The following is a 12,130-nucleotide window of genomic DNA, read 5'->3' as shown; positions in this document are numbered from 1 at the left end:
AAGCCTCACACAAAATTCTGCCATCACCTAGCAGAGCAGCAATACTAGGGTCCCTGGGTTTATCACCTCAGAAGCAGTGAAATTCTGGGTGGGAACAGGACCACTTGGGTCCCCTCTTTCCTCCCTACTTCAAATGTAGTTTCAAATATAATCTCAGGGAAGAACAGGATAGGCAATGTTCTATAATCTAATGTAAGTTTTGGTATACCTGTCAGGTATTTTAACTCCTGCTTGTATGGCTCCAGTAACAGGGAGGCCACTCTCCTAAAAAATAGCCTGTTCCATCTCAGGGAAAATTTGTTAGAAAGCACTATCTTATGATTAATAGAAAATTTATGTTTTCTTACAGTTTCTTCCCATTGGGATATTTTTATTAGGTTGATCTCTTCTGTCTTTCACACTTTTAAAGACCACAATTATGTCACTTCAGTTTTCTCTTTCCAGATTCAATAATCCAATGTTCTTTAATTTTTTCCTCATGGGTCTTGGATTCTAACCCTCTCTCTTATTGTGATTATCTGGATCCATTCTTGCTTGGGGTTAAGAAGAGAATGGGGTGACATACTCTTTATTGTACTGCTAGTGTGAGTGTTAACTGGCAGAGATTTGAAATATTTATTTGGCAACACCTATAAATATTTAAAGTATACTTATAATAGGAAAAACATAAGTACTCATTAAAGAACATTGATTTTTAAAGTTTGATATAACCATACTATGAAATAAAATGCTAGCACTGATATGATTAAAGTAGATATATATAATAATATGCATTTTAATGAGCATGGATTACTTTTACAAATTGAAATAAATTAAGGTTATATAAAGGAAAGATGGCCGAAACCGGTTTGGCTCAGTGGATAGAGCGTCGGCCTGCGGACTGAAAGGTCCCAGGTTCGATTCCGGTCAAGGGCATGTATCTGGGTTGCGGGCACATCTCCAGTGGGGGGTGTGCAGGAGGCAGTTGATTGATGTTTCTCTCTCATCAATGTTTCTAACTCTCTATCTCTCTCCCTTTCTCTCTGTAAAAAATCAATAAAATATATTTAAAGAAAACAAAAAGGAAAGATGGATAAAGAAATGAAGTTGATCTGTCCTCTCTTCTTCCTCATTTACAATAGCCACCCCAAAGTTTTTTATATAGAGGCAGCTGTAGCACAGAGTTGACTTCAGGCCATAGGGCCAGACTGCCTAGGTTTGAATCCAACCTCTTCAACTTAGAGCATATAACCTTGGTCAAGCTAACTACTGTGTCTATACCTCTGTTTGTTTGTTTTTTTCTTTTGTGAAATGGGGATAGACATAGTACTTACTTCATGGAGTTGTTCTGAGGATTAAGTTATTTAATACATATAAAACACTTAAGCGATGATTGGCACATAACAGTTTACTAAATATAAGTAACAATTATATCCATTATTGTATTATTGTCAATTATACTCTACTAGGGGCCCGGTGCATGAAATTCGTGCACTGGGTGGGGGGGGGGAGTGTCCCTCAGCCCAGCCTGCCCCCTCTCACATACTGGGAGCCCTCAGGCGTTGACCCCCATCACCCTCCAATCGCAGGATCAGCCCCCAGCCCAGGCCTGATGCCTCTGGCCCAGGCCTGATGCCTCGGCCAGAGGAGTTGACCCTCATCACCCTCCGATCACCAATCACCGGATCGGCCCCTTGACCAGGCCTGAGGCCTCCGGCAGAGGTGTCAGGCCTGGGCAGGGGACCCCCAGCTCCCCGCGGTTGCAGGCTCCGCCCCTGCCCAGGCCTAACGCCTCTGGCCTAGGCGTCCGGCCCGGGCAGCGGGGACCCGCAGCTGCAGCGGCCCCGCGATCGTGGGCTCCGCTTTAGGCCCAGGCAAGGGACCCCTAGCTCCCGGGACTGCCAGCTTCGACCGTGCCCAGCTCCCATCGCTGGCTCCACCCCTGCTTCCTGCTATCACTGGCCAGGGCGGAAAAGGCGCCTGATTCTCCGATCATGGCTGGGGGGCAGGGCAAAGGCGGCCCCAGGGCCGCCTTTGCCCTGCCCCCCAGCTCTTAGCTCCCCCCTGGGTTTCTGATCACTGTCAGTGGCAGGGGGCTTCTTCCTGCTTTCCCTTTTGCCTCCCTGCATTGTGCCTACATATGCAAATTAACCGCCATCTTGTTGGCAGTTAACTGCCAATCTTAGTTGGCAGTTAACTGCCAATCTTAGTTGGCAGTTAATTTGCATATAGCCCTGATTAGCCAATGAAAAGGGTATCGTCGTACGCCAATTACCATTTTTCTCTTTTATTAGTGTTGATCCTCTCAATCATGAAGACTTTAAATATTCATTACCCTGACTCCTTTGTTTACTTAATCCCTCACAAAAGATAAATTACTAAGCCTTAACTTCTGTTAGGTAAAGACATACGGTATAATTCCTATTGCTATAGAACAGAAAGGTTTTGATAACAGCAATTTCATATAGTTCAACCTAATACCTCTCCAAGTTTTCACCAATCATTTCACTCATTTCCTATATTAGGCTTTTAAATTTGGACTGTTACAGCAGTTATTCTTTTAATCAGTCTATGAAACCCTTGGTTTTCTTCCTATACTAATTTGCCTTAAATATATACCCCTAGTGGTGTCTGTACCCTAAACCTACTGATCATGTTTCATCCCTGATCATAGCCTACCAATGGACTATTAATGATCAGAGCAGCAGTCCTTATCACCTCCTTTTTGTTTTAACATAAAATAATATTCACATGTATAATAACTAGTCATGAACATTCTCAGAATTTGGCAAAGCCCCAAAACAAATTCTGCAGGGTAGTGAAGGACATTCACTGCAGACTGTTTTGGTGTGTAATTCATAGAAGCATATTACAAGATTATGAGTAACAAAATCAGCCATTTAAATTAAGTTGGCTATTTTGAAGGATGTCAGAAAAATTTACCTGATAATATTTAGTGCTTTTAAATAATTTCTAGTGAATTTTTAATGATAAACAAAGTTAATAGAAGTAACCTATCAAGTTCTGGAAAACTTCCTTGGAATTTGATTTGAAATGTCACATTAACTTCCTTGAAACCACTGATCAAGTCAACCATGACTGAACACTCCCCCCAACAAAGTATTGTGGTTTGCGATTGCTTTTCTCACCATTCCAACTGAGCCTAAAATTTGTGAAATCACCTTCGTATTTATAATAATGTGTACAGCGTATATTTATTGAGCATTTATTATGTATTTTACCAGGCACTTCATCTATTGTGCTTTTATTAACAGAGGCATTCATAGTTTCATTCTCACTCATGAGCAAAGTAAATGTAGAGGTGCTACTCACCCTTTGTTTGTCTATCATTATTTTCTTCTTAATAAGGCATGTACCTGAGTATAAGATGAAATAAGACTGGGAAAAGGTCATGTGTAATTCTTAGTAAACTAGCTTATAACTCCACCCTACCTTCTCTCCTGCTCAAACAAAGTGCATAACAAAGCAAATTAGTGAATGGTCTTATTATAGGATGACCATGCGTCTACTTTATTTTTTAAATTATTTTATTTTTTCCCTTTTTAAAATTACATTTATTGGGGTAGTACTGGGCCAGAGGTGCAATAGATAACATGTCTGACTACGGATCAGAAGACCAATCTTCTTTTTAGGTAAATCATTTGCAAACTTTGATACTTTAACTCTTATAGGTAACACATTAATTTAAACACAGCAGTCGGTTGCAGCACTGGGTTTGGTCTTCCCCCCAAAAAGTTCAAGGCCTTTTGGCTGGCTTTCAAGAGTGTCTGTGCTCTGATTCTCTTTTGTGAGTACCCTTCCCATATTCTTTGCTCTAATCAAATGAAACTCCTCCCTGTTCCTTATTTACACTAACACACCGTGTTTTCTCTTCACATCAAGAACTAGTGCTGGAGGCAGAATTCAGTCTCAGGCAAGTAGTCTGGCTCCAGATTCCAGATGCTTATTCACTATGTTCTACTGCCTCTCATGCAGTTCTTGCATTATTCTCTGGGCAGGGATGTCTCCTTCCTGTGTATTTTTTGTCATCTATGAAAATTTTCATATAGTACATCCCTTCATTTAATGTATGTTGAAGTAATACCCTATCTTGCTTGTATGGTAAAATGTAAAAAGAATTAAAAAATAAATTTATCAAAGTTTAGGGAAGCTAAATTAAAAATTGTACACAGTGTATTTTTATATCAGGCCCTATCCCTGTGGCAAACCAAAAATGAAAAAAAAATACTGGAGATAAGAAAGCAAACTATGTCCTGTGATTCGCACAATCTAAGTCTCTATCAGCCGTGAGAATACAGTTCACTTTTTATTGCTTCACAAAGATTACAGATGGCTTCTAGCATAGCTACTCCTTCAGATTAAAAGTTAAAAGCTCTAAAACTACAAGGCAACTTACACAGCCACTGCATTAGAATTTTACTGCTTCATGTATAGCATGTCTCACCTCTTCTGTTTATTACTCCAGAGTAGTTATTTGACATTGAGTGAATTGAATATCTGAACTTTGCTTTCCCCATCTGTAATATGGGAATAAGTTCCCCATTAGCTGGTTATTATCATTAATGTTCATAATGTATATAATGGGGGTAATTACAGCGGTGGATCATAATACATACTGGGGTGCATAGGTTCTGACCAGTGGCTTTAAAAAGACAATATTGACACTTATAGAATATTAAGCAGCAACATTTTTTCTTTCTTGAAATCTAGAATCACCACTATTTCCTGCTACTAATTTCTCATGCTCAATTGAGCACCAAGTCTTAACTATTCTGCTTCCTAAATATCTCAAATATGTCCCCTCATTTGTAAACCTTCATTACTTCTCACCCAGATGGCTGCAACAGCCTCCAATTGGTCTTCCTTTGGTCTTGCCCCAGTTCAATCCACTTACCACACTGTTGCCAGGGTAATCTTTCTGAAGTGTAAATCTAATCATGTAATTCTTTAACTGAAAACCCTTCAATGGTTCCTTATAATTCTTGTGCCATGATAAAGAGAAAATTCCTTAATGTGCTTACTCACCAGTTATGTCTGATCTCTGCTTCCCTTTAAAGTCTTATCTTTGATAATTTCCTACACATGCACTATACTGTAAAAATGAATTCATTGGCGTTCTACTTCTCTCTCTCTCTCTCTCTCTCTCTCTTTCGTTCCAATGTTTCAAAGTCCTTATTGTGGCCTACAGGTATTATATCTTTTTGTTTCAACCACTTGCTTTCTTACTGTTTTTGAATGCACAAAGCACACTCTCACTTTAGGGTTTTATCACATATAGTTCACTCTGCCTGAACTGCTCTTTCCCCACATTTACACATAGCTCTTTTCATTTTCATTACACCTCTGGCAAAACATCACCATGATAGCACCCCACCCTATTCCTTTTTTATCTTCTTGGCTTGCTTACTTTTCATATGACTACCTGAATATATATAGAAAGTGGGGGAAATATATATATATTTGCCCTCCCAGAATATTTGCTCCATGAGAATGGAGACTTCATTTCAACTATCTTACTTCTGTAGCATTTCTAGTGCCTAACACAGTGCCTGTCATAATATAGGCACTCAATAAATATGGGTTAAATGAATGCATTAATATTCTTCCTTCTATTTCATTTTTTCTTACATTTCCCCCCTTTTCCTTGCTAATGTCTATGCCATTTTTAGATTGTACTTTATTTCCAGCAAAGAGCTGGGTTAAGTAATGTTCTTCTGGTTTTCCCCCACTTTCTATATTTTCTCTTATGCTAACACTTATCAGATTATTTCTCTGTGGAAAGGTTGAATGGACCCAGATCATGGCAGTCATAATTAAGGCTATTTAGGCTTCATCCTATTATTTATGAAGTATTTTTTAAAAGTATGCAGGGGAATATTGTGCTTTTAAATTGATATTTATTAAAATGATTCTGACTATAGTATGGAGGATATACACTGAGTGGCCAGATTATCATGACCACCTGACGTTTGTAAGCAAATTAGCCAAAGGCCTGTTCGATCACCTTTGCTGTCTGCAGTTACCAACATAAAATGTCTTCAATTCGCACAGGAACACAAGGATTGGACAGTTGAGCATTCGAAAAAAGTCATGTGATTGGATGAATTACTTTTCCAGTTGCATTATGCAGATAGCAGAGTGAGAATTTGGCGGAAACAGCATGAAAGCAGGCACCCCCACATGCATGAATACAACCTTTCAAGCTGGTGGGGGCAGTGTTATGGTTTGGGGCATGTTTTCCTGGCATGATTTGGGCCCTTTAATTCCTGTGGAACAACGTCTAAATAGCACAACATACCTAATTATCATTGCTGATCAAGTTCATCCTATGATGTTGATGGCGTATCCCAATGGAGATGGCTTCTTCCAGCAAGACAATGCACCACGCCACAGTGCTCATACTGTGCAGGAGTGGTTTCAAGAACATGAGGGAGACTTTACCTTGCTTAGGTGGCCCACACAATCATCAGATCTCAGTCCAATTGAGCATTTGTGGGATGAAGTGAAAAGAGCCATCAGGCAGCTGGTTCCACAACCATCAAATCTCACAGAACTTGACAGTGCTATTCATCAGGCATGGTGTCAAATTCCTCGCATCACCTTTCAACATTTCGTGGAGTCAATGCCAAGAAGAATCGCAGCAGTATTGAAGGCAAAAGGTGGCCCAACGAAGTACTGATGGAGTGGTCATAATAATCTGGCCACACGGTGTAATAAATCAATACAGGGAGAGCAGAGAGATATGAGAATATGAAGATAAAGACCAAGACAAGGAAAAAGACTAGATACAGCCGTGGGCAAACTACAGCCTGCAGGCTGGATACGGCCCATTTGAAATGAATAAAACTAAAAAAAAAAAAAGATCGTACCCTTTTATGTAATGATGTTTACTTTGAATTTATATTAGTTCACACAAACACTCCATCCATGCTTTTGTTCCGGCCCTCCAGTCCAGTTTAAGAACCCATTGTGGCCCTTGAGTCAAAAAGTTTGCCCACCCCTGGTAGAAGCATGCAGAATTGAGAACAGGTCTTGAGCTGTCACAAAGGAAGAATTAACAGAGTTCTGTGATAATTGTATATGATAATAGACAATGCAAACCATGTCAATTACAATGCTAAGATACTGAGCCTGGATAGATATAGAGTTGAGCCAGAGTGGTTCAACGGGAAATCTATTTGGAAATGATCAGCAAACGGTTGGAAATTTGAAGTCAGCACAAAGTTAAAGGTATCCTGATAGGTTAAGGAGTCACTGTTTTTAGAAGGATCTTGCTTCTGAGGAAGACAATGGAGAAGGAAGAGACACTCGAGTGTGGTATTAATTATATGGTGGTATCTAAGGCTCTCAGTGCATTTCTCTTTTCCAAGTTCAGAGGAAAATTTTTCTCTAAAAAGGAAATATAGCTAAAGTAGATCAAGTTCTGCCTAGTTCTTTTCTAGTTCTTGTGCTAGGCCTATAGTAGACATTTGATATTCACAACAAATCTGTGAAACAGCTTATGTTATCCCCTTTACACAGATGAAGAAATAAAAGCTCAGAAAACTTTAATGCAGCGAGCAAATGGCACAGCTGATATCACAACTAGACCTTTATGACTTCTTTCTATTGCACCAAATCTCAGTGAGCAATTTTGATCAATAGACCTTTTATAAATTTTAAGGGTTTGGGGATGACATAAGTGATGGGAAATATTTGCATGTAATGGATGTATAGAAGAAAGATGCCTCTGTGGTTAGTTCTAACATGGTTAGGTTTGACAAGATCTACTCACCTCTGTGGCAGGTTGCCCACTTCTTAAGTATATTCTGACCTTGGTCTAGAAATGAACCTAGGTTTATGGAAGACTTTCGGGAAAAATACTAACTTCAAGTCTTTTTTGATTCATTGTACTACTGGTAATTGAAGCCTAAAGTCATATCTGAGGGTATGGCCTCTGTTTTGAAAGAAAATATATTTACCAGTACATGCATTTCCAAGTTATGAGAAATTAAAACTATATTAATCTTGAATGAACAATGAAGAACTACACTTGAGTCCTTTTCCATTTGTTTGTTGGGTTTGGGGAGCTGGCTTCCTCAATCTGATTTTTAGGGGATGGATTTGATGTGCTAGGTTTGATGAAGGACTGTCAGGGTCAGAGAAAAACATCATCTGGAAGCATAAAGATGGGCTGAGGAAATGGAACATGGTAGATGGACTCTGGGAACAGTTGTCGAGTTTAGTTTAAATATTTTCTTTTCCTACATTATAATATCTTTTAAGAAAGCTTGTAAGACACCAGAGTCTGGTGTTGCCTGTGTCTTGGGGAATGAAGACAGAAACGTGCATTTTTCTAGGGCCAAGTGATTTAGGGACTATAATAGCCCCTGATAAAGCGGTGGTTAAGACATGGCTTAAGAAAAGAGGCAGAGAAGTCTGAGGTTATAGGTGACAAGAGACCAGGAGGAAAGATCTGTGGTAAATGTGCACACTTATTAGGAAGTCGAAAAAAAGAAATAAGGAGAAGATTCTGTAAACATGGGTTTTCTTTCTCTATCAACCTAAGGTCCCCTACCATTTTGGCAACCTGGGACATTTTGTGAGTTGCCACCATAGCAGTGTTTTACTATAGCCTGGAGTCTACTTACTTTTCCTGAGGCCATCTCCTCACCAGGCTTGCCAGTTTCTTTTTTTTCTGTTTCATTGAGCTTTGCTGGTGGCAGGGAGGAGGGAAGTTTCTGAAGTTATCAGCTGGCATCATCATTTCTGCCCCCCTTCACCCTCGGCAGCTGGGGCGGAGAAGGGGGAGCTGCAGGTTGGAACAACAAGCTACCTTAAGGCCATAATGAGGGACAGGAGGCCTTTGATCAGCTCCCCGTTGATGGGCTGTTTTTCCTCATATCTTTTTTTTCCTTTCTTTTAAAATGTATTTATTTATTTACCATTTGGTCTGTGGTGAGCAGACCCAGTTAGCTATCTAAAGGTCACTAGGATGGAACCATTTGACCAGAGCGCAATTTTTCACCTTGCCAAGGACACTCTGTTCTACTGTATCTCAGCACTGTCAAACATAATTCAAAACCATTTTTTTTCTTCTTCTCTTTCCTTCATTCTTTTACCCTTTCTCCTTTTATTATACCCACTTTTATTGGTTCAGGTACTCTAATTGTATCTCTTTGTCTTCTCTCTTTCCCCCCTCCCACACTTTGCAGTCTCTATGACCTTTCCCCCTTGTTTCTTTTTCCCAGGTTTGACCCCTTCTGCCTGAGTGAACTTGAAGCAACATCCCCTGGCCAGTGGAACATCTCTGGGCCTGGTGATCTGGGAAGGCAGAAGATAGGGGAGAGTAAAGAGTATGGTTTTCATCTCTAAACTGATACTAAATTTAAGCTATTGTTGAGGTAATGGTGGAATGCTAAATTGAGCCAGGCACTGGTAAGATGAGGATAAGAAGCTACATTGCAGAAGGTGTTTGATTTGGGAAAGGACTGAGGACATATGAAAACTGTAAAACAGGGAAACTAGACATTATATTTCTTGAAGGCCAATGGGATTACGATCAGAAGTCTGAGACACTTTGGCACAGCCTATTTAACATGATTTCTGGGATGACTCAATCCTCCTACATTTCATTTCTTTCCCCACTTTGGTCTGATATATCTGTAAGAGGCCTGAAAGAAGAACAATGTTTTAGACAATAGAAGAGTCAAGTAAGCCATGGGCTGGTTGGAAGTAGTGAATTGAGATTTGGTCATGGTGATCATTGAACCTGTTTTAGCTCCTCTGAGGTTACCTCTGAATCACTATTTTTTAAAAAAATTAAATCTTATCGTTCAGATTATTACAGTTGTTCCTCTTCCCCCCCCAATAGCTCCCCTCCACCCAGTTCCCATCCCAACCTCTGCCCTTACCCACCCCCCCCACTGTCCTCATCCATAGGTGTATGATTTTTGTCCAGTCTCTTCCCGCACCCACCACACCCCTTCCCCACCCCCCGAGAATAGTCAGTCCATTCCCTTTCTATGCTCCTGATTCTATAATATTCACCAGTTTATTCTGTGCATCAGATTTTTTATTCACTTGATTTTTAGATTCACTTGTTGATAGATGTGTATTTGTTGTTCATAATTTGTATCTTTACCTTTTTCTTCTTCTTCCTCTTCTTAAAGGATACCTTTCAGCATTTCATATAATGCTGGTTTGTTGGTGATGAACTCCTTTAGCTTTTTCTTATCTGTGAAGCTCTTTACCTGACCTTCAATTCTGAATGATAGCTTTGCTGGGTAAGTAATCTTGGTTGTAGGTTCTTGCCATTCATCACTTTGAATATTTCTTGCAACTTCCTTCTGGCTTGCATAGTTTCTGTTGAGAAATCAGCTGACAGTCGTATGGGTACTCCCTTATATGTAACTGACTTTTTTTCTCTTGCTGCTTTTAAGATTCTCTCTTTGTCTTTTGCTCTTGGCATTTTAATTATGATGTGTCTTGGTGTGGTCCTCTTTGGATTCCTTTTTTGGGGGGTTCTCTGCGTTTCCTGGACTTGTAAGTCTATTTCTTTCACCAGGTAGGGAAGTTTTCTGTCATTATTTCTTCAAATAGGTTTTCAATATCTTGCTCTCTCTCTTCTTCTGGCACCACCATAATTCAGATTTTGGTATGCTTGAAGTTGTCCCAGAGGCTCCTTACACTATCTTCATATTTTTGGATTCTTTTTTTTTTTCCTTATCCGGATGGGTGTTTTTTGCTTCTTCGTATTTCAAATCTTTGACTTGATTCTTGCGATCCTCTATTCTGTTGTTGGAACTCTGTATAATATTCTTTATTTCAGTCAGTGTATGCTTAATTTCTAGTTGGTCCTTTTTCATATCCTCAAGGGTCTCACTAGATTTCTTGAGTGTCTCACTAAATTTATTGGCAGTTTCTAGAAAATTCTTGAAAAACCTTATAAGTGTGATTTTGAACTCTATATCCTGTAGTTTGCTTTCCTCCATTTCTGGCATTTGTGACCTGTTTCTTTGTCTCCACATTTTTATGCTTCCCTGTGTTGATAGAGTGGCTTTCGGAGCTAGGTGTCCTATAGGGCCCAGTGGCTCAGCCTCCCCACTTACTTGAGGTGGACACTCTTGGTGCACCCCTTTGTGGGCTTTGTGCACAGTCTTATTGTAATTAAGCCTTGATGGTTGTATGTATCACTGGGAGGAATTGACCTCCAGGCCAATTGGCTGTGAGAATTAGCTGTGTCTGCAGTGGGAGAACTTCTGTGCTGGAGACACCCTTCTGGGATAAGACTTGCTTCAGTGGGGCTTTGGTGCTCACTGAGTCTGCCCACTGAGTGTGTCCCTTATGGATCTGAGGAGTTGTAATCTGGATGGTCCCACTCTGACCACTGGGTACACTGGCTCTTGGATCTCTAAGGAGGTGCTAATTTTGCCTCTGCCTGAGGCTACCCAGCAGGAGCTATGGAGGGATCTGCAGATTCCTCTTCTTTGTTTGGGATTTGGAGATGCCCAGATGAGGCCCAGCTGTGAAGCAATGCAAGCTGCTATGGGGCCATGGGCCTTCTTTTGGATGTTCTTGGTCTCTCTGACCCAGCTGCAGTTTGTTAGTTAATTTTCAGATTGCAAAGGGCCAGGCCTTTCATATGCAAAAGCCTCTGTGCACAGCTTGGGTGGGGCGGGGTCTCAGGGGATCAACAGGGTGGAGCAAGCAGCTATGGATGCTCCTCAGTCCTACCCTAGGAGACCCCGGTCTCAGTGTCCCGGTAATCGCTGCAAGCACCTCTGAGAGAAAACTGCCCTTGAGTTCTGACCGATGCCAGACAGTCCAGTTTCTCCCCATGTGAGTCTGGGCCCCCAGAGACTCACCCGGAACTGGAGTTCAGAGCACTCAGGAGCTTGAGACTCCCTTCCGATTGAAAAAGACAGCTGCCTCAGTTGCCAGCCCTTTCCACATGTACCTCTGTACCTCTGCACTTTACTTCCACACCTCCTTAGAGTCTCAGTGTGCTTTTTTCTTTCCTTCTAGTTGTAGAAATTCAACTCAGCCAGCCTTCCTGTGGTTCTGGATGATGTCTGTTTTGTCTTTTAGTTGTATTTTTGAAGTGGTTGTTTGAGGCAGCAATTTCTGGTGTTTACCTATGTCGCCATCT

This window comes from Myotis daubentonii, chromosome X (genome assembly GCF_963259705.1).
Source record: "Myotis daubentonii chromosome X, mMyoDau2.1, whole genome shotgun sequence".
NCBI lineage: Eukaryota > Metazoa > Chordata > Mammalia > Chiroptera > Vespertilionidae > Myotis > Myotis daubentonii.
Note: the sequence above shows the minus strand (reverse complement) of the source record.